The sequence below is a fragment of the Phyllobates terribilis genome, unplaced genomic scaffold (genome assembly GCF_046119375.1).
Source record: "Phyllobates terribilis strain yellow unplaced genomic scaffold, ASM4611937v1 Scaffold_7__3_contigs__length_470593459, whole genome shotgun sequence".
NCBI classification, from domain to species: Eukaryota; Metazoa; Chordata; class Amphibia; order Anura; family Dendrobatidae; genus Phyllobates; species Phyllobates terribilis.
In genome coordinates this window covers 247,400,715-247,423,959 of record NW_027362767.1, presented here as the reverse complement: position 1 = coordinate 247,423,959, position 23,245 = coordinate 247,400,715, and the positions used below count along the sequence as shown (strand labels likewise).

General features: G+C 45.9%; 1 protein-coding gene and 2 non-coding genes across 15 annotated transcripts in view; 1 reads left to right on the top strand and 2 right to left on the bottom strand.

Moving 5' to 3' along the window:
• DNM1 (dynamin 1) overlaps nt 1–23,245 on the top strand; it is a 150,902-nt gene that overhangs the window by 15,708 nt on the left and 111,949 nt on the right. The gene's annotated exons all lie outside the window — the stretch shown is intronic.
• TRNAR-UCU (transfer RNA arginine (anticodon UCU)) lies at nt 15,628–15,713 on the bottom strand. Its single transcript is given in 2 exon segments — nt 15,628–15,663; nt 15,677–15,713. It is a non-coding gene; the product is annotated as a tRNA-Arg (tRNA).
• On the bottom strand, nt 16,546–16,631 carry TRNAR-UCU (transfer RNA arginine (anticodon UCU)). The gene is given in 2 exon segments: nt 16,546–16,581; nt 16,595–16,631. It is a non-coding gene; the product is annotated as a tRNA-Arg (tRNA).

Sequence of the window (23,245 nt, the reverse complement as noted above, 5' to 3'; positions counted from 1 at the left end):
AGAGCTGAGCAGAGAGTGTGCTGACGCTCAGAGAGCAGCGAAGAGGCAGCACGCTGGCTGCTGTGCTTAGGCGAGCCAAGGCCTACAGCACGAGTGAAGGCCTAGGACCACCGGAACCCCTGGAGGACTACAGGTCCCAGGTTTACCAAACGCTGACTACAGTACCAGGGCTAGGAGTCACGGAGGCCCCAGCGTCCAGGGAGAGTGATCTCCAAGAGAAGGCCCTACCACCAGGTCAGCAGGCGCAAGGAGAGACAGTAACCAAGCTAGGCCTAGCTCCAGGCAGGTCAGAAGCTTAGCGAGTAAAGCCACGGATCAGGAGGCCCTATACCCGCTCCCTGGGGAGAGTCCAAAAGTGCACCCTTCGTCTGGAGTACTCTGGACCGTGCCTGCATCATCACCAGTAAAGGTACTGAAGCTTACCCCTGTGTGAATGTCCGTCTTTCCTCTGGGACCGTCCTGCCGTCTCTCACCAGCATCCAGCATCTAGTCCTACACTGCCCTGAGGCCTGCTCCACCTGTGGGGAGCCGTTCTAACCAAGCTGCCCAAACACCTGCCTCAGAGGACTGTCGCAGCACTGGTAATCCTTACCAGACACCACAGGTGGCGTCACGAACTTATTACAAACACTTTAAATCTCCTATAAATATCCCCCTTTTTGGTGACCGCCCTGGGCCACGGACCGGGCCTGCCACCGTGATATCTCCAACCGGCATCTAGAGGCCCGGCTGCCGAGTACCCCACGGCCCTGGGGGCGAGCCACTACTATGGAAACTGGTGTCAGGATGTCATCTCCGATAATCCATTTCCAGGCAAACGACAGAGAGAATGTCATGTCCCCAGCCGTTATAGTGCAGTGTTATAGAGACTGGTGACGCGCCTCCTGGGCCGTGGGGTATTCGGCAGCCGGGCCTCTTACGGATGCCGGTATGGGGAATATCACGGTGGCTGGCCCGGTCCGTGACCCAGGGCGGTCAGTAAAAAGGGGGATAGGGATATTTATAGGGGATTTGGAAAGTTTGTGACGCCACCTGTGGAATGCGGCTAAGGGGAGCCGCCGCTGCGGAGCAGTCCTCTGGAGCTGGTGTTACGGCAGCAGGGATGGTGTGGCTCTCCACAGGTAGAGCTAGCTCCGGGGCAGTGTAGGAGTAGATGGGGGATGCTGGGGAGAGACGACAGGACGGTCCCGGAGGAAAGACGGACACTCATACGGGGGTAAGCTTCAGTACCTTTACTGGTGATGATGCAGGCATGGTCCAGGGTACTCCGGACGAAGGGTGCACTTTTGGACTCTCCCCAGTGAGCGGGTATAGGGCCTCCTGATCCGTGGCTTTACTCGCTAAGCTTCTGGCCTGCCTGAAACTAGGCCTAGCTTGGTTACTGTCTCTCTCCTTGCACCTGCTGACCTGGTGGTAGGGCCTTCTTTTGGAGATCACTCTCCCTGGACGCTGGGGCCTCCGTGACTCCTAGCCCTGGTACTGTAGTCAGTGTTTGGTAAACCTGGGACCTGTAGACCTCCAGGGGTTCCGGTGGTTCCTACTGGGTGTAAAGGGGTCCCTGTAGGCGCGGACCCGGTGTCCGGTATATATATCGGGGTGAGCCTGGTATGCTCCTCTGCCCCCTCGCTACTTTTTCCTTCTCCTCTCGCCTTCGGCCCACTTAAGGCCCTCACTAGGCCTTCACACGTGCTGTAGGCCTTGGCTTGCCTAAGCACAGCAGCCAGCGTGCTGCCTCTTTGCTGCTCTCTGAGCATCAACACGCTCTCAGACCCTCTCTGTCTGACTTCTCACAACTCACTGAGCTGCCTGGTTCCACCCTCCCTATATATATCCCTAACGGGCTCCCTCTACTGGTCTGAGGTGGTAGGGTGGAGGTGTGTGAATGTGTGAGGGCCTCTTGTGGAGAAGTCCATCCATGCACCCTTCTGGGATCTGTGGCACCAATGCGCAGCAGGGCGCCACACTGGGATGTAATAGAAATCACCTCTATGTACCCCCCAGATGCCCCGTGGTGGGCTTGTGCTGCAATGTAAAGTATGTAGAATAGGTGGATGGATCACAAAGTACTTAAAAAGGACCTGTCCAGAGAAACCATTATGTAATTTTTTATCTGGTGCATATTCTGCTGTTTTTCTTAATCAAACGTATTGCAGTATATAATACAAGTGACTGAAAAGGTACTCCAAAAAAAGGAAAACAAAATAAATAAAATAATAATAATAATACAAAAACCATAAACGTTATTAAATAGGAATAATAAAAAATATATATATACATATTATCGTTGTATCTGTAAAAGTCTAATCTATCAAAATATAAAATTATTTAACCTATGAGCTTTATTACATAAAACAATGTGAAATGAAAAAAATTGACATTTTCAATTGAAGCACCTATCCCAAAAATGTAATAAAAAACAATTAAAATGTAATATATATATATATATATACATATATATATAAAATTATATAATAAAAAAATTATACAAAGTTCTGATTATTTTTTAAGAAATATATATATATATATATATATATATATACACACGTGTATTTTTAAAGTACTGACTTAGTAAAACACATAAAAAATTGTTTTTCATTACATATCATTTTCTTTTTATATACCATTTTTTTTTCTTTATTATATGCATCAATTATTGTTATATTTGCACATATTTAAAAAAATACTAAAAAGTACTACACGGTTGGTACCACCATAATCATACTGACCTGCAGAATCATGTCACCAGGTCATTTTTACTTCTCAATGAACGCCGTAAAGACTACATTCCCCCACCCCCCACCCCCAAAGAAAATGGAAATGGCGGAATTGTGGTTTTTTTTTTCATTATTCTGTTTCACTTTGAACTTTTTTCCCCGTCTTCCATTACATTAGATGGTAAAGCGAATGGTGTCATTCAAAAGTACTGCTCATCCCATAAAAACAACCCCTCATACGTCTGTGTCGGTGGAAAAATAAATAAGTTATGGCTCTTGACAGAAGGGGGAAGAAAGAACGAAAATGCAAAAACGAAAACTGGCCACATCATTTAGCTCTTTCTTCACACCCCCATCATCTTCCTCTCACGTTGATGGCGGCTGCTCTCACTTTTCCTTGCAGCACCCTCGCTGTGACACTTATCTGTAATGACAGTATCACTGCCCTCTTTCTACTTTGCTGACTTGTTTCCATGGAAACTGACCATTTTTTACTCCCCCATCCTTCTGGGAAGGAAGCAAGCGTCTTTTCCTTACAGCCCGGCCATGTTATTGGCTGGGAGGCACTCATGTCTGATTCATGGGATTTTTTGGGGGTGGGGGGGATGCTGCTTATCCTCAGGCTGCTCATATTATGGTGGTTTTCACCATGATTACTTTGCAGATAATCTGCTCCCGCAGGCCGCGGGCCCTCAGTATATTGCCATTTTATAAACTTTATTGATAAAATATGTTCTAATCAATTTCGGATAGAGAGTGTGAGTACTGTAGACTTATTAGTGGTCAAAGTAGTAATTAAAATGTCAGAGCTGGGGTTTCAATGACATCATTTACACCCAAATTGACTAATCACCGCTTATACATCCGTGAGTCATTCTCTTTGGCGCACTCAAAGCCGCTACAAGGAGCATCTATTGCTATAGAGAACCTGAAATATTATTCAAATCAGTCATTATTTTTTTTTAGGAATGGTGTAATACTTAATTTTCCCTGTGGGGGCACTGCAGGCAAATTAAACCCTTGCTACCAGATTCCATTGTTTTCCAGTGACATAAAAAATTATCCTTTTTACGTTTTGCAGGCCGACAGATGGCAAATGTAATTACGCAATTTTTTTTACTTAAATGGGTAATCTGGTATAGAAACCCCTTTTTTAATTTGCTATTGGATTGCCGAGTCATTTACTTTAGTCACGTTTTCTAGTGGCATCAAGATTGTATGACAAATGTGCCAAATCATGCCGTTTTAGTTCATTTTATTTGAAGGGGTAGTCTTGTTTAAAAAGATTGGTGAATTTTGACTTAGTAGAGGAGTTTCCTCTTTCACAACCACTACAAGAAGCATCTATACCTGAAATGCCTATATATTACACAGATTGCTATTTGTTTTATAAGAATGTTGTAATGCTTCTTTTCTCCTGTGGGGGCACTGCAGGAAAATTAAACAGTTGCAGCCTGATTTACTACTAATCAATGTGTTATTCAGCAAGAGAAAATCTTATAATTTACCTATTATCAATAGTGTTGAGTGAGTAGGTTTGATTAACTCTTTTAGCGAGCACGCTTGGGTGCTCGCCGAGTATTTTGGCGTGCTTGGCATGTCTTTTACTGTTGCTGTGCTGCAAGTGCCACAGCTGTTAGACATCTGTGACACATGCAGCGATTAACTGTTTGACAGTCAATCTCTGCATGTGTCACAGCTGCCTAACAGCCGTGATACTTGCAGCCTACTTTTTCTCTTTCACCGCGTAAGCGCCGCTGATGAGATTACTGATGGGATTACTCCTCTCATCAGCGGCGATTGCGCTTATTGTTAATAGTGACAGCAGGCGTCAACTGATGGGGGTAGAAGTCTCCTCAGCCGGCACCTGTGACCCGCAGTAAGCTTTTTTACCGCGGGTCACTGTCACAGCTGCAGGATCACGCTGACATCTGACAGCGTGATCCCGCAGCGCTGTGACCGGTGGTAACGATGTTACCGCCGATCACAGCCCCTGTTTCCCGCACTATTGCGCAGATGATAGCGTGGGAAACCAGGGATGTTCGTGTTCGGGCCGACTTTTGCCGATTTTTGCGCATAATGCTTGGGAATCCGAACACGAATCCGAATGAGGAACGTTTGTGCCAAATTTGGAAAAAACTAACGTGTTCGCTCATCTCTAGTTACGAGCCTGACCCCTTTAAGTAAAAATATGTATTCAACACCTCTTTGGTACCTGTAATGGCTGCAATGTGTGTCACCAATGTTATTGCAAGACACCTAGCAACTAATGAAGAAATGGCTGAATTGACTCTGGAAGCACTGGAGGATGACTTAGGAGCAAATATTCCCAGTTTCTTTCAAGAGGGGGGACCCTCTAGTGATGACATGTTTGCGATGTCTGGGTTGGTCATCCGTTCGGCTCACCAGTATCGGTATTTACAGACATTTACATCATTGACAGATTGGGGCCCGGGCTTATTATTCTGAGCGGTTAGGACCTGGAACAGAAATGTCATCGCAGGATGTACGAACTCCGCCAGCAACGTTTCTGCACCTAGGTCCTTCATCTCCTCAAACAATGATTTGCAGTTTCCATGTATGTCGTTCTGGTAAAATGGTGTCGAAATAATTACTTCTTGTTGACAGACTAATAAAGCTGCAAAGTTCAGCGGGACTGAGTTATAGGACGGGGGAAAGTACGGCCTGGGTCAAAAGTGGGAAATTGTGAGAAACTGTGGTCATAAATGTCTTCATTTTTTATTGTTTAATGTAAATATATGTATATACATATACAGGGCCTTGAAAAAGTATTCCTACTCATGGACTTTTCCCACATTTTATTCACATTACACCCACAATCTTATAGGTATTTTATTGGGATTTTGTGTGATACTAACACTAAGTAGCCAGTGTTTGTGAAGTCTAAAGGAAATGATAGATGGTTTACTAATTATTTAAAAAATATAAATCTGAGAATTGTGACATGCATTTGTATTCAGCCCCCTGAGTCAGTACTTTGTAGGACCACCTTCCGCTGCAATTACTGCTGCAGTCTTTGGGGGTCTGCCTCTCCAACTTTGCACATCTACAGGTGACATTTTTGCCCCTTCTTCTTTGCACCCTCGCTCTCGCTCAGTGAGATTTGGATGGAGACGTCTGTGATCAGCAATTTTCATGTCTTGTCACAGATTCTCACTGGGATTTAGGCCTGTATTGTGACTGGACCGTTCACACACATAATCCTTTGATCTAAACCATCCATTGTAGCTGTAGCAGGATGTTTAGGGTCGTTGTCCTGCTGGAAGGTAAGAATGATCTTCTTTTTGTTGTTTTTTTTTTAATGTGTTAGAGAAGAACAGAACCTTATACCAGGAAGGGGACCAGGATAGGACACATTATACTATGTTGGAGCCCAGGATGGGGGACATTACCCAATGAAGGAGACCAGGACGGGGCACATTATACCATGAAGGGGACTAGGACAGGGCACATTATTCCAGGAAGAGGGCCAGGATGGGGCACATTATAATTGGATGGGGAACATTATACTAAGAAGGTGCCCAGATTGTAAGACATCCCAGAAAGGGACCCAGTATGGTGGACATTATAGCAGGAAAGGGACCAGGATGGGGGACATTATACCATGAAGGAGACCAGTGTGGGGGACATTATACCAAGAAGGAGGCCAAGTTGGAAGACATTATCCTAAGAAGGAGACCTGGACTGATGACATTATTGCTGGAATGCACAGGATAGGGGTATTATACCAGGAAGGGGCAAGGATGGGGACATCATTGTATGGGGGTGAACAGATGTGTCTATATAGGATCTAGAAAGCTACAAGGGTCCATACATGTGATAAACATGCAGTTGGGGACTCAGGTCAAAATATTGCTAAGTACCTGATAGTATCCTCTCCCACTCCCCATTTCATTATAAGTCCCTGATAGCATCATTATGAATTAGGGGGTTGGAGAAGATGGTATCAGGGACTTACAATTAGTGTGTGTGAGCGGGGGGAGGACACACGACAGGAACTAAGGCTATGTGCACACGTTCAGGATTTGTAGCAGAAAATTCTGCTGAAAATCCTGATGTGTTGCCAGGAAAAAAATGCTGCGTAAAATAAAATGACTGCTGATAGGGCAGCATCTGACCAGAAGACCAATCCATCAGCTCCTCCATCAGAAAAGAAGCTTTCCCATGCTCCATCAGTAGTCATTGCATTATATATCTAACAGGAGAGGATGGTATGTAATAAAGAGCAGGGCGCTATAAATAACAAAAGTAAGAGAATCTGATACATAAGGAACAAGAGAGGGCACTATGTAATAAGGGGGAGTAATATACATAATAAGAGAGGGCACTATGTAATAAGGGGCGATTATATACATAATAAGAGAGGGCACTATGTAATAAGGGGCGGTAATATACATAATAAGAGAGGGCACTATGTAATAAGGGGCGGTATTATACATAATAAGAGAGGGCACTATGTAATAAGGGGTGGTAATATACATAATAAGAGAAGGCACTATGTAATAAGGGGCGGTAATATACATAATAAGAGAGGGCGCTATGTAATAAGGGGCGGTAATATACATAATAAGAGAGGGCACTATGTATTAAGGGGCAGTAATATACATAAGAGAGGGCACTATGTAATAAGGAGCGGTAATATACATAATAAGAGAGGGCACTATGTAATAAGGGGCGGTAATATACATAATAAGAGAGGGCACTATGTAATAAGGGGCGGTATTATACATAATAAGAGAGGACACTATGTAATAAGGGGTGGTAATATACATAATAAGAGAAGGCACTATGTAATAAGGGGCGGTAATATACATAATAAGAGAGGACACTATGTAATAAGGGGCAGTAATATACATAATAAGAGAGGGCACTATGTAATAAGGAGCGGTAATATACATAATAAGAGAGGGCACTATGTAATAAGGGGCGGTATTATACATAATAAGAGAGGACACTATGTAATAAGGGGTGGTAATATACATAATAAGAGAAGGCACTATGTAATAAGGGGCGGTAATTTAGATAATTAGAGAGGGCATAAAAAGACAGGGGCACAAACATTTATTGCATAGGGGCCCCAAGCTGTCAGTGTCCGCCCCTGTGTACATTGTCTGGGCTCTGGATTTGGACGGATCATCATAACTCAGAACGACAGTGTCTAAATGAGTTTATGGAGTTTCCTCCTTAGGCCACGGCCCCACTATCAGTATTCGGTCAGTATTTTTTCTCAGGACTGGGAGCCAAAACCAGGTGAGGAACAATCAGAGGAAAAGGTATAATAGAAACAAGTCACCAATTCTGCATTTATCACCCACTCCTGGTTTTGGCTCCCACTCCTGAGAAAAAATACTGATAGTGGGGCCGTGGCCTTAAACTCATTCCCTGGCTTCTTTTTCTTCCGTCATTATACTATAGATATAGAAGAACAATATGAAATGCAAAATAATGCAAATGTATGAGGTGATAGAGAACATAGTGCAGCATTGTTCTTAGATGAAGAGTCTCGCCTCGTGATTGCTGGAATATGACTGAACCAGGAGTAAAATGTGCATGACAATTGATTTGCAATGTAAAATTATTAACAGCTCTGTTATTCTTCTGTTATTCAGTAGAAGAAGCTCTCAATTAATTCAAAATGTATTTAAAGAGGACCTGTCACCAGGTCAGAAGTAAACTGTTTTTCCTCTTATTTTATCCCTGCTGCTCCTCTGGGTATTCCTTTGTTACAAAATATTCTCCTTTGGTCTCATCTGACCCCAGCACTTTTTTTCCACATGCTTGCTGTGTCCCCTATAGGACTTTTTGCAAACTAAAAACATGACTTCTTATGGCTTGCTTTCAAAAGTGGTTTTCATCTTGCTGCTCTTCCATAAAGGCAACCTATATTTGGATAAAAAAAATCCAAAACCACTTGCAATAATATAAAACAGATTTTTATTTAAAAAAATTATTAAAACCCAAATAACATTTCTACAAAAAGGTGAAAAAGGTATTCCAGAAGTTGTGGATACACGTGGTCTAGGATGTGATCCTGTAGTGATCTGTTTGTAGTATGTAGAATCACAACAAAAGAGTGCCATAAAAATGAATGGCACCCATTTCTCACACCTATTGAGGAATGGGAAAGTTTTCAGCAGAAAAGGGAAACCTGAAAAAGGTAAAAAAAAAATTTGAAAAGATATTTTTTGAAAAAAGTTTTTTTTAACTCATAGTATATAAACATATGTGTATTTGGGTATGGCTAGTTTATGTAGAAGGACAAGTGTTCTCGGGCCTCAAAATCTACATTTGTATAGAGTATAAGTTACACCAAAGTAATGCCCCATATCCATGAGGAGGAGAGATCATTAGAGATCATTATTGTTCAGGACTTACCCATTTGTAATCCTGCTATACCCAGACCACCGCCACAGCATACACCCCGACGTGCGTTTTGCACTCTGATGGGCTTTCTCAAGGGGAGTGTCCTTCCATAAAGGCTTGATTTGTGGAGTATACGACTAAGGCTATGTTCACACGTTGCGTTTTTGGTGCGTTTTTTCCCGCAGCAAAACCTGTTCTCTTGGCAGTAAAGAAGCAACGTAAAAAAAAAGCAGGTTTTGATGCGTTTTTGCTGCATTTATTACTGCGTTTTTGTCAGTGTACATTTGTTTCTTGTGCATGCTGATAAAGTTTAGTGCAAAAAAATAACCTGATTCAATTTACTCAGGTTTTGGCAACAAAAACACAGCAAAACCTGATACCTGCTTTTTTTGCTGCGTTATTGCACTACTTATTGCTTTCAGTGGGTGAAAAACGCTGCAAAAACCCTGAAAAAAAATGCTGAAAGAAGTGACATGCTGCATTTTGCAAAAACACAGCACTTTGACAAAACAGGAAAGAAAAAAAAACAAGGTGTGTGTGAGATTTCTGAAATGTCATAGATTTTTCTGGTACTGTAAAACGCTGCAGAAAATTTGCATAAAAAAAATGCACAAAAAAAACGCAAAAATGCCATGCTTGAACATAGTCTAAGAGTTTTCTTGTGGACAGATTCTCCCACCTGAGCAGTGGATCTCTGCAGCTCCTCCACAGTGACCATGGACTTCTTGGCTGCTTCTCTAGTTACTTCTCTCCTTGCTTGGGATGTCAGTTTAGGTGGACAGTCATGTCTTGGTAGGTTTGCAGTTGTGTCATACTCTTTCCATTTATGGATGATGGATTGAACAGTGCTCCATGAGATGCTCAGAGCTTGGGCTATTTTTTTATAACCTAACCCTGCTTTACTCTTCTCCACAACTTTATCCCTGACCTGTCTGGTGTGCTCCTTAGTTTTCATGATGCTGTTTGTTCTGTAATGTTTACACGTAAACCTCTGAGGTCTTCACAGAACAGCTGTAGTTATACTGAGGATAAAATACACCCAGGTGGACTCAATTTACTAATTATGTGACTTCTGGAGGCAAGTGGTAACTCAGGATTTTTTTAGGGGTATCAGACTACAGGGGCTAAATACAAATGCATGTGACAATTTTAGATTTATATTATTAAAATATTTATAAAACCATCTATCATTTCCACTTCACAAATACTTGCTACTTTGTGTTGGTATCATATAAAATCCCAATAAAATACCTTTCAGTTTGTGGGTGTAACGTGAAAAAATGTGGAAAAGTTCACTTGGTATGAATACTTTTTCAAGGCACTGTATATGTGTATATATATATATCATATATCCATATCCAGCGCCGGCTCCAGGTTTTTGCAGGCCATTGGGTCACAGAGTGACAGATTCCCAGTGGGCCACTCTTCGTTTTCAATTTTTCCTTTTTGCCTTCTGGGAATGATCACTTTTTTTATTTTTTGGTTGACAGCGCTGTATCAGGGCTTCTTTTTAGTAACATGAGCTGTAGATTTTATCATTACCATTTTGGGGTCTGTACGACTTGCTGATCCTATTATTATTATTTTTTTTGTGTGGGGGAGTCTCCAAGAAACAGAGATTCTGTAATTTTTTTTTGTTTGTTTCGGCGTTTACTATATGGGATAAATATTCTGATATTTTATTCATTTGAACAGTTACACACACAGTGATACCAAATATGTTAATTCTTTTTATTTTTTAGATTTTATTTACCTTCCAGGAAAAAGAGGAATGGAGCAATATGCATTTTTAGGAGTTTTTTTCTTTATTTTTTTATGCATTGGTCTTTTATATTTACATTTTTGATTGCTTACTCTAGCGATCACAGTATTGTAAATTTACCGATCTCCTATGAAAGCCAGCCACAGGCATCATAGGTGTCAGATAGTGCTTGTACACACAAGCACTTTTGCAATTTACTGCTTATTATAATTTTCAGTCATACTTGAGATATTAATACTTTTCTTTTGTTTATTGCTCGTTGCCTCGGAGACCGACCACTGCTGCTTGTCAGCAAAACATGTGCAGTGCTTACAAGCTCTTTTCTATTGAGTTGTTTTAAGCTGTCCAGGATCGCTGGGGCGCAGTTACCCCCTGATCTCCACCTGCTTAAGGACAGTGCTTTTAACTGAAACTGCAGCAGTGGTCGGTCTCCTAGGCAACAAGCTATAAACAAAAGAAAAGTGTAAATATCTTAAGAACGGCTGCACATTTTAATGAGCAGTAAATTTATTTATTTATTTTACTCACTTATATAGCACCATTAGTTCCACAGTGCTTTACAGACATCATCACTGTCCCCATTGGGGCTCACAATCTAGATTCCCTATCAGTATATGTCTTTGGAGTGTGGGAGGAAACCCACACAAACACAGGGAGAACATATAAACTCCTTGCAGGTGGGATTTGAACCCAGGACCCCAGTGCTGCAAGGCTGCAGTGCTAACCACTGAGCCACCGTGCTGTAATTTGTGAAAGTGCATCTTTCTACTTACATTTTAAAGGTATAATTTTAATCAGTGTAATGTCACCCACCTGACAGTGTCTGTGGTTTACTGAGCACAATCCTGCTGACAGGTGCTCTTTAAAAGTGTTGCATGGCTATTTTTTCACTATTATATCATCAAACAAAGCAAAAATTATTTATTTGACTAACTTAGGTTTCAATGAAATATGATGCTGGTCAGACACAAACCCACAACCTTTGAATGTGTATAAGACTTTAGAGGTCTAATGTGCTGTCAATTGTGCCACCGGGCCAGGTCCCAGCATCTTGTAAGGAGTCAATGTGAAAATGCAAATGTTAAAAGCACATTCAAAAGAAATCCATGTCAGGAGTCCATGCTTTTTTTTACTACAAAGTATTCAGATCTGATGTACTTTCTGAACAGATCTAAAATATATATTTAAAAAAAAAAATCCATGTGAACAGGGCCGGTTCCAGGTTTTTCTGGGCTCCGGGCGAAAGAGTCTCAGTGGCCCCTTTAACACATATCACGATTCATGATGCATGCACAGATACCGAAGACAAATATATATATATGACTCGCCCCCTGGGCCTAGTGTGGACGTGTGTGGGTTACCCGGAGCCGGGTCTCTGGGGATTGTAGTCTCCGTGGCGGCGACCCGGTCCCGTGGCTCAGGGTGGTCAGGCCGATGGCAGTCTTTTAGGGGTTTTAAGTTAATTGTCCGACTACACCACCCGTGGATTGCGGTCAGGGTGTACCGCCGCTGCGAGGCAGTCCGCTGAGGCTGGTGTGGTGTGCGCAGCAAAAGATGGGATAACTTCCCATGGGAGGAGTATGGCCTCAGGGCAGTGAATGTGGATGATGGGAGTGATGGTGCGCGGGCGTCCCAGCACTAGTAGTGCTGGTGCGGCGATGAGCAGGAATGACTGCAGAGTCTTTGCAGTGCAGTTCAGGTTCTTTACTGGTGATATTAAGGCAGACCCTCCCGGGAGTACTGGCTAGCATAAGGGGCCTGGTCAGTCTGCGAGCAAACAGGAGTTCCCCTGGCCAGGTGGAGTTGTAGGTCTCCCCGTCTATCTGCACTCTTTCTGGCTACCTTGCTGTAAGCGGGTAGAAGTAGCCCACGTCCCTGAGTATACCGTGTGGTGCTCACCCGTATGGCTGGTGACTTGGGGGCCTTCTGTTAGCCTCCACTCCTGGATGGCAGTGCTGGTCCCTTGCTTGTGACTGAGCCTCCGGGCTTCTATGGCCAGAGGACCTGGAATCCCCTGCCGGCTGGTTTCTGCTGCTGGGTGGATATCAGTCCCCACAGCCTCGGACTCGGACTCCGGTGTCCAGTTATCAGATTCTTCTGCCAGGGCGAGCTATATCTCTGCTTAGCTTCCAGCCCCTGGTCTCCTGGTCTTCTGCTCCTAGCTCCTACAGAGCTCCTGCTGTAACTTTCCCTCTCCATGCTCTGACTCTACTAATCCCGCCCCCAGACCCAGTTTATAAGGGCAGATTCCTCCCCTCCCAGGTCTGGGCAGGAGGTGTTGCATGCTTAGGGCTCCTGACCAGAGAAACCTCCCACTTGCTCTCAGACGTAATATTCCTATTACTGTGGCTACCAGACCCCTGGGGTGCCACATATATATAGTACAATGCTGAATATTTCACTTCTTACATTACATGAGTGATATCTATTGTAAATTCTACAATAACTCAGAAACTCAGAAAAATTTTTTTTGTTTGTTTCGGCGTTTACTATATGGGATAAATATTCTGATATTTTATTCATTTGAACAGTTACACACACAGTGATACCAAATATGTTAATTCTTTTTATTTTTTAGATTTTATTTACCTTCCAGGAAAAAGAGGAATGGAGCAATATGCATTTTTAGGAGTTTTTTTCTTTATTTTTTTATGCATTGGTCTTTTATATTTACATTTTTGATTGCTTACTCTAGCGATCACAGTATTGTAAATTTACCGATCTCCTATGAAAGCCAGCCACAGGCATCATAGGTGTCAGATAGTGCTTGTACACACAAGCACTTTTGCAATTTACTGCTTATTATAATTTTCAGTCATACTTGAGATATTAATACTTTTCTTTTGTTTATTGCTTGTTGCCTCGGAGACCGACCACTGCTGCTTGTCAGCAAAACATGTGCAGTGCTTACAAGCTCTTTTCTATTGAGTTGTTTTAAGCTGTCCAGGATCGCTGGGGCGCAGTTACCCCCTGATCTCCACCTGCTTAAGGACAGTGCTTTTAACTGAAACTGCAGCAGTGGTCGGTCTCCTAGGCAACAAGCTATAAACAAAAGAAAAGTGTAAATATCTTAAGAACGGCTGCACATTTTAATGAGCAGTAAATTTATTTATTTATTTTACTCACTTATATAGCACCATTAGTTCCACAGTGCTTTACAGACATCATCACTGTCCCCATTGGGGCTCACAATCTAGATTCCCTATCAGTATATGTCTTTGGAGTGTGGGAGGAAACCCACACAAACACGGGGAGAACATATAAACTCCTTGCAGGTGGGATTTGAACCCAGGACCCCAGTGCTGACCACTGAGCCACCGTGCTGTAATTTGTGAAAGTGCATCTTTCTACTTACATTTTAAAGGTATAATTTTAATCAGTGTAATGTCGCCCACCTGACAGTGTCTGTGGTTTACTGAGCACAATAACCAGTGAATCGCTCCACACAGTATACTGGCCCCCATATAAGGCTCCATACAGAATACTGGTTCCCCCCCCCATATAAACTACCATGCAGGCTGTTCCCCCACATAATGCCCCATGCAGGATATCACTTCTCCCACCCCCCCATATAATGCCCCATGCAGGATGTCACCCCCCCATATCGACTAGAACTCAGAACCTTTAAATGTCTACACTGCACTAGAAGCCCAATGCACTTATCCATTGCACCACAGAGCCAGCTGGCAGCATCATTCAAGCGTCAATCTGAAAATGCAAAAAATTTTAATTTTTCTAACCACAAATGCAAAATGCAACAATTTAGAAAAATGCTTTTTAGTGTCACACAACAACTTTAAGTGGCGTTGTAACTTTTAAGTTCACCATACGCAAAATACAACTCTGATGGGACTCGAACCTATGAATGTCTACACTGCTGAGTCCTGCTGAAAATGCTAGAACTCTAAAGCACTATTCACACAGTGTTTTGTTTGCTGTTATTTTTTTCTTCAGAAAAGAAGCTGCGTTTTACAATATCTGCAAAAGCTGAGAGATTTCTGAAATCTCATGAACACGCTTGCTTTTATTTTTTCCTGATCGAATTTGAGAACTGCAGCGTTTTAGATATTTGCAGCGTGTCAAATCTTCTAATGTGTTTGCAGATTTTTTTTCCTGTATAAAAAGAAATGAAAAAGTGCAAAAACGCTGCAAAAAGGCAGCAATCATGTTTTACTGCATTTTGGTGAATAAAACTAACTTTATTAAATATTAAACAATAAAACGCAAAAAAATGCTGCAGAAATCTGTGTTTTGCCAAGACAAAAAGTTTTGGCTGCAGAAAAAACGCTTCCAAAAGCTACATGTGAACATAGCCTTAGAGGACATTTAAGCCTAAATGGATGTCAGGAATCCATGCTTTTTTCTTACAAGCTGTTCAGACGGCTTTTTTTCCCCACATTTTTTTCTTGCAGCCTTTTGACTTTTCGGTGTCATATTTTGAGTGGATTCAACAAGGAATCTGTATCAAAGAAGTTATGTATCGGAAAAAATCTCACTGTATGAACAGCAATGGGAATTTCTCATTGAAACCAATAGGAAAAGAATTCAGAGAGCACTTGGAGCAGTTTTTGATGTAGATTCTGAAGTGTATCCATTGTTCCACAGAGCCGGCTGGCTTACACTGTTTAAGTGTCAATGTGTAAATGCAAAAATTTTAATTTTTTTCGAATCAGAAATGGAAAATGCAAAAAATTTGAAATTTTTTTTTAGTGTCATACAACCCCTTTAAGTGGCTTTGCAATTTTTAGGTTCACGATACACAAAATACGACTCTGATGGGACTCGAACCCACAACCTTTGAATGTCTACACTGTACTAGAAGTCCAATGTGCTATCCATTGCGCCACAGAGCCAACTGTCCTCACCTCTTAAAGAGACTGTACATGCAACATAACAACCACTAATGTTTCAAGGTACACATTTTGGAATTTGGAAATTTGTCACAGATTTGGGGTCACATATTGTCACTTTGACAGCAGAAAATTTTTACCATTCAATCTATTCTTTTGCTTGGCTCCAAGCTATAAGTAAAAACTCTTCGGAATGAGTTACATTATATTTATTTTATATCCTGCAACTTCCAGATTGTCTAAATCATCAACTGGGATGAAATTGCATTTTTTAAAAAGCTTTAGAATTTTTTGTTTCATCAATTGCAAAAGTTGACTCGGGTGGGACTTGACCCCACAACCTTTGAATGGTGACATCTCTCTAGAAATCCAATGTGCTAGAGCCGGCTTACCTGCATGCTTTCACGTGTCAATGTGAAAATGCAAATGTTAATACCACATTCAAAAGAAATCCTGACAGGCACACCTCACACATATTTGTTCCCCCTCCTCTCCAAGTCGGCAGGGGATCCCCCTCCCAGGACCTTCCTATCTGTAGGTGCTGCTTGAAACCCCCCCCCCCACTCAGCCTTACCTCCCTCCTTGCAGAGAGCAGGTGACCCCCGTGGCCTCTCGGGCTCATTGCACCTGAAGGTTCTCACTTTTGTGTCACATATTGTCACTTTGACAGCAGAAATTTATTTTTTTACCATTCAATCTACTATAAGTAAAAACTCCTCAAAATAAGTTACATTATTTTTATTTTATATCTTCCAACTTACTTGAATCATCAACTGGGATGAAATTGCCTTTTTTAAAAGGATTTGGAATATTTTGTTTCATCAATAGCAAAATGCGACTCTGGTGGGACTCGAACCCACAACCTTTGAATGTCTACAAGACCCTAGAAGTCCAATGCGCTATCCATTGCGCCACAGAGCCAGCTGTCTGCACTGTTCAAGCGTCAATGTGTAAATGCAAAGATTTTAATCCTTTGCTAATCACAAATGGAAAATGCAATAAATTAGAAAAGTGCTTTTTAGTGTCATACAACCCCTTTAAGTGGCTTTGCAATTTTTAGGTTCACCAGACATGGGCGTACCCAGAATCAAAACCAGGGGGGGCAAGCCATGGTCACAGATACCGAAGAGAAATATATATATAGTACAATGCAAAGATTTCACTTCTTACATTACATGAGTGATATCTATTGTAAATTCCACAATAGCTCAGAAACCAGCGAATCGCTCCACACAGTATACTGGCCCCCATAAAATGCTCCACACAGTATACTGGCCCCCATAAAATGCCCCATACAGGATACTGGTCCCCATATAACGCTCCATAGAGGATACTGGCCCCCATATAACGCTCCATACAGAATACTGGCCCCCATATAACGCTCCATGCAGAATACTGGCCCCCATATAACGCTCCATGCAGGATACTGGCCCTCATATAACGCTCCATGCAGGATACTGGCCTCCATATAACCTCCATACAGAATACTGGCCCCCATATAACGCTACATACAGAATACTGGCTCCTGTAACGGGTCTGGGAGGTGGAACCACAGAGCAACTATACAAAGGGGCAGTCCTTGTAAGGAAGCAGGTGACACCCAGGGAAGGCAGGCAGGCAGTCACTGCTAGTGATGGGGACAGTCTCTGGGTAAGAGGGCAGGAGGTCACGGCAAGTGACGGGGACAGTCTCTGGGTAAGAGGGCAGGAGGTCACGGCAAGTGACGGGGACAGTCTCTTGACAGGCGGGTGGTCACGGCAAGTGATGGCTAAGCCTCCAGGTAGGCTAGCAGGCAGGTAGCGGGTGGACGCTCCCAGGTGAGCGGGCGAGAGTCTCTGGACAAGTGGGTGGTCACAGCAAGTGACGGCAGAGCCTCCAGGTAGGCTAGCAGGCAGGTAACAGGTGGACGCTCCCAGGTGAGCGGGTAAGATACTCTGGACGGGCAGGTGGTCACAGCACGTGACGGCAGAGCCTCCAGGTAGGCTAGCAGGCAGGTAGCAGGTGGACGCTCCCAGGTGAGCGGGTAAGATACTCTGGACGGGCAGGTGGTCACAGCACGTGACGGCAGAGCCTCCAGGTAGGCTAGCAGGCAGGTAGCGGGTGGACGCTCCCAGGTGAGCGGGCGAGAGTCTCTGGACAAGTGGGTGGTCACAGCAAGTGACGGCAGAGCCTCCAGGCAGGCTAACAGACAGGTAACAGGTGGACGCTCCCAGGTGAGCGGGTAAGATACTCTGGACGGGCAGGTGGTCACAGCACGTGACGGCAGAGCCTCCAGGTAGGCTAGCAGGCAGGTAGCAGGTGGACGCTCCCAGGTGAGCGGGTAAGATACTCTGGACGGGCAGGTGGTCACAGCACGTGACGGCAGAGCCTCCAGGTAGGCTAGCAGGCAGGTAGCAGGTGAGCGCTCCCAGGTGAGCGGGTAAGATACTCTGGACGGGCAGGTGGTCACAGCACGTGACGGCAGAGCCTCCAGGTAGGCTAGCAGGCAGGTAGCAGGTGAGCGCTCCCAGGTGAGCGGGCAGACGGATCCATAGACAGACTGGCGGAGCTGGTGGGCAGACTGTCGGACCGCAGGAATAACAGCAGATAGACACGAGTCAGGCAGGTATCAGACAGGAAACTGGCAGGTAACTGGCAGGTAACTGGTAACGGGACCTGAGGGCTGAAGCAGAGTGATGAACTATGCTACAACATTGCTCGGGCACCTCCATTTTGGAGGAGGTGCCTTATATATGGGAGGTCCTCCGGCAATAGGCCGGGGACTCCTTAGGACGGCGCGCGCGGTCCCATTAAGAGAGGGGGAGCGCGCACGCCCTAAGCACACTGCCGGGGAAGGAGCGCGTGCCGGAGGATGCCGCGCCAGGAGCGGGGAGCGAAGCGCCGGAGGACGCCGCGCCAGGAGCGGGGAGGTGAGAGGGACGGCGTCTCTGCCTAGTATGGGGCAGAGACGCCGATGCTACAGTACCCCCCCCCCCTTAGGCCCCCTCTTTTTTTGGCCAGAAAGAAATTTTTCAAGGAGAAGCGGGGCGTTGATGTTCTCCCTGGGTTCCCAAGTTCTCTCCTCAGGACCAAACCCCTTCCAATCTACCAGAAAAAAGGTCTTTCCTCTTACCCTCTTGGAGGCCAGAATACTCTCTACCTCAAAGACGTCATCAGCGGAAACCGGAGCAGGAGGGGCACCTGGATTATTGGAAAAAGAGTTAAAGACAACGGGTTTGAGGAGAGATACGTGGAAGGAGTTGGGCATCCGTAGGGTGGCCGGGAGTTTTAATTTGTAGGCCACAGGGTTAATTTGCCTGAGGACTTCGAAGGGACCGATGAATCGAGGGCCCAACTTGAAGAAGGGTACTTTGAGCCGCACATGTTTGGACGAGAGCCAAACCTTGTCTCCCGGACGGAAATGAGGCGGATCCAGACGTCTCTTATCAGCATATCTCTTCATCCGCTCAGAGGACAGAAGAAGAGCGGACCTGGTACTCTCTCAAATAGTAGAAAATTCGCTGACAAGAGACTCCGCAGCAGGGTTGTCCACAGAAACGGAGACAGGAAGTGGAATCCGGGGATGTTGGCCACCGACTATAAAGAACGGGGATTTGGAAGAGGATTCGTTCTCATGGTTATTGTAAGAGAACTCGGCCCATGGTAGGAGATCCACCCAGTCCGAATGGTGTGCATTAACGAAGTGCCGGAGGTAACTGGTCAGGATCTGATTGATCCGCTCCACTTGACCATTGGACTGTGGGTGGTAAGCGGAGGAGAAGTCCAGGGTGATGTCTAGCAGCTTACATGTGGCTCTCCAGAAGCGTGAGGTGAACTGAACCCCACGATCCGACACGATGTGGAGGGGCAGGCCATGGAGACGGAAGATGTGGCAGATAAAGTCTTTAGCCAGCTCGGGTGCAGATGGGAGACCAGGCAGGGGAATGAAGTGGGCCATCTTAGAAAAGCGGTCAGCGACAACCCAAATGACTGTACAACCGGCAGAAATAGGAAGATCGGTGATAAAGTCCATAACTATGTGCTGCCAAGGAGCAGCAGGCACGGGAAGGGGCAGGAGATGGCCAACTGGTAGATGTCTGGGAACTTTGTTACGGGCACAGGATGAGCAGGCCACGACGAAGTCTACCACGTCCTTACGCAGGGTAGTCCACCAGTAATGCCGGGTAATGAGTTGGAAGGTCTTCTTTTGGCCAGCATGGCCAGCTAGTTTAGAAGAATGTCCCCAGCGAAGAACCCTCTCCCGATCTGGTACAGCTACAAACGTCTTACCGGGTGGGAGACGAGTCAGATCCAAGGGGGCCACATTCATCACCTTGGAGGAGTCGATGATGTGTGTAGGCTCTTCCTCTTGATCGGAGGACAGGAAGGACCGAGACAAGGCATCAGCTTTGACGTTCTTGTCCGCCGGACGGAAATGAAGAATGAAGTCGAAGCGGGCAAAAAACAACGACCACCGGGCCTGGCGAGGATTAAGTCTCTGGGCATTTTGGAGATATGCCAGGTTTTTGTGATCCGTGTAGATAATTACCGGGTAGAGAGCCCCTTCAAGCAGATAGCGCCACTCCCCCAGTGCCAATTTGATGGCTAGCAATTCACGGTCTCCTATGGAGTAGTTGCGCTCAGACGAGGAGAAGATTTTGAAGAAGAAGCCGCAGGTTACCATTCTCCCGGTAGAAGATTTCTAGGTGAGTACCGCTCCGGCTCCGGAGGAGGAGGCATCAACCTCCAGGTAGAATTGTTTATTACAGTCCGGACGGTGCAGGACGGGAGCAGAGGCGAAGGCTTTCTTTAAGGAAAGGAAGGCCTCCTCGGCTTCAGGCGACCATATCTTGGGATTTGACCCCTTACGGGTAAGCGCAGATATGGGAGCAGTCCGAGACGAGAAGTGTGGGATGAAAAGACAATAGTAATTAGCGAAGCCCAGGAATCGCTGTATCGCCTTCAAACCTTCAGGACGAGGCCATTTTAGAACGGAAGAGAGCTTCTCGGGATCCATTTGCAGACCAGTCTGGGAGATGACATAGCCCAAGAACGGTAGGGAGGTCTGGTCGAAGAGGCACTTCTCGTATTTGGCATAGAGGTGGTTCTGCCGAAGCCTAAGCAGGACCTGACGAACATCCCTTTGGTGTGTGGGGAGATCCGGAGAGAAGACCAAGATATCTTCCAGGTATACCACTACGCAGGAGTACAGGAGATCACGGAAGATGTCGTTGACCAGCTCTTGAAAGACAGCGGGGGCGTTACAGAGACCAAAGGGCATCACAAGGTACTCATAGTGACCGTCCCGGGTATTGAATGCCGTCTTCCACTCGTCTCCTTGACGGATACGGACCAGGTTATATGCTCCTCATAGATCCAGCTTGGAGAAGATCCTGGCGCCCTTGAGACGGTCAAACAATTCGGAGATGAGCAGCAGGGGGTATTTGTTTTTTACTGTGATGAGATTGAGTCCTCTGTAGTCAATACAGGGACGTAGCGAGCCGTCTTTCTTTTTGACAAAGAAGAATCCGGCTCCAGCCAGGGAGGTAGATTTTCGGATAAATCCCCTAGCCAGATTCTCTTCAATGTACTCAGACATGGCCCGGGTCTCGGCTGCAGACAACGGGTAGATACGCCCACGGGGAGGAGTGGTGCCAGGTACCAGGTCGATCGGGCAGTCATATGGCCTATGGGGTGGCAACGTCTCTGCTTCCTTCTTACTGAAGACGTCCGCATAGGGCCAGTAAGGAGCCGGGAGACCTGGTAAATTAGTTGGAGTAGGCGGAGGGCGAGCTGGGCGGACCGGAACCAGGCAGGTCCTATGGCAGTCTGGACCCCATCGGAGTACTTCACCGGATCGCCAGTTCAATACGGGTTCTTGTGTCTGGAGCCAAGGTAGACCTAGCAACAGGGAGTGAGAGAGTCCGGACAGCACATGGAATGAGATTTCCTCAGAGTGCAGCATTCCCACCTGCAGGGTTATGGGTTCAGTGACGAGCAGGATGGTCTCCGAGAGAAGTCTTCCATCCACGGAGGCGACTGACAATGGCTCAGCCAGAGACTTGGTGGGAATACAGTATCTCTCTACCAGAGACTGGGAGATGAGGTTTCCAGCAGCTCCAGAATCCAGGTGGGCGAGTTCAAAGTGACGGTTCTCTCCCCAAGCAATAGAGACCGGTAAAGTCAGAGACGGAGAGGGCTTACTTTTGTCTAGGATGACCTCTCCGAGCGGTCCTAGACACTGGCGTTTCCCGGCTTTTCCGGGCGGGAACGGATGAAGTGCTCCATACTGCCACAATAGAAACAGCTTCCCTCGGCTAGGCGAGATTCTTGGCGAGATCTGACCATCTTGGTCTGGTCGATCTGCATAGGTTCAGGCGAGTGCGCCCGCGGAGTGACTGGTTGAGAGGCAGGTCTCAGGGAAGTAGGAGTAGAGCGAGAAAAGTCTTTCTCCCAGGTAGTCTCTTTGGCACGTTCTTGGAACCGGATACCAATCCGGGTAGCTAGTGACACCAGGTCATCCAGAGTGGTAGGAATGTCCCGACCAGCTAACTCGTCCTTAATCCGACCGGAAAGACCCTCCCAGAAGACGGACACCAGAGCCTCATTTTCCCAGGCAAGCTCAGAAGCGAGGGTGCGGAACCGTATGGCATATTGGCCCACAGTGAGACTCCCTTGGAGACGTAGCAGAGAGGAGGCAGAAGAGGTTTTCCGTCCAGGTTCATCGAAGACTTTCCGGAAAGCAGCGAGGAAAGACGGCAGGTCGGACACCAGGGGATCCCCTCTCTCCCACAGGGGATTTAGCCATGCCAGTGCCTCCCCAGTGAGATGGGACATGATGAAGGCCACCTTGGCCCGGTCGGAGATGAACTGGTATGTCAATAGTTCAAAGTGCAGGGTGCACTGGTTTATGAAACCCCGAGCTAAAGTAGGTTCGCCGGCAAAGCGTGGAGGTGCCAGAAGCCGAGGTCCATAGTTGGGTACCATGAAGGGACTGGATTGCGGTACCGCAGGAATGGGCACGGCTGGACCAGAGGTAGACAAAGACGAGTCACACAATGCGCCTAGACGAGAGTTAACGGACCGTAGATAGGACAGTACCACTTCCTGCTGAGTTTTCTGACGTAAGACTTCCTGGTGCAGATCAGAGATCTGGGGGCCACCGGGTTCCATGGCCCGAGCAAACTGTAACGGGTCTGGGAGGTGGAACCACAGAGCAACTATACAAAGGGGCAGTCCTTGTAAGGAAGCGGGTGACACCCAGGGAAGGCGGGCAGGCAGTCACGGCTAGTGACGGGGACAGTCTCTGGGTAAGAGGGCAGGAGGTCACGGCAAGTGACGGGGACAGTCTCTGGGTAAGAGGGCAGGAGGTCACGGCAAGTGACGGGGACAGTCTCTGGGTAAGAGGGCAGGAGGTCACGGCAAGTGACGGGGACAGTCTCTTGACAGGTGGGTGGTCACGGCAAGTGATAGCTGAGCCTCCAGGTAGGCTAGCAGGCAGGTAGCGGGTGGACGCTCCCAGGTGAGCGGGCGAGAGTCTCTGGACAAGCGGGTGG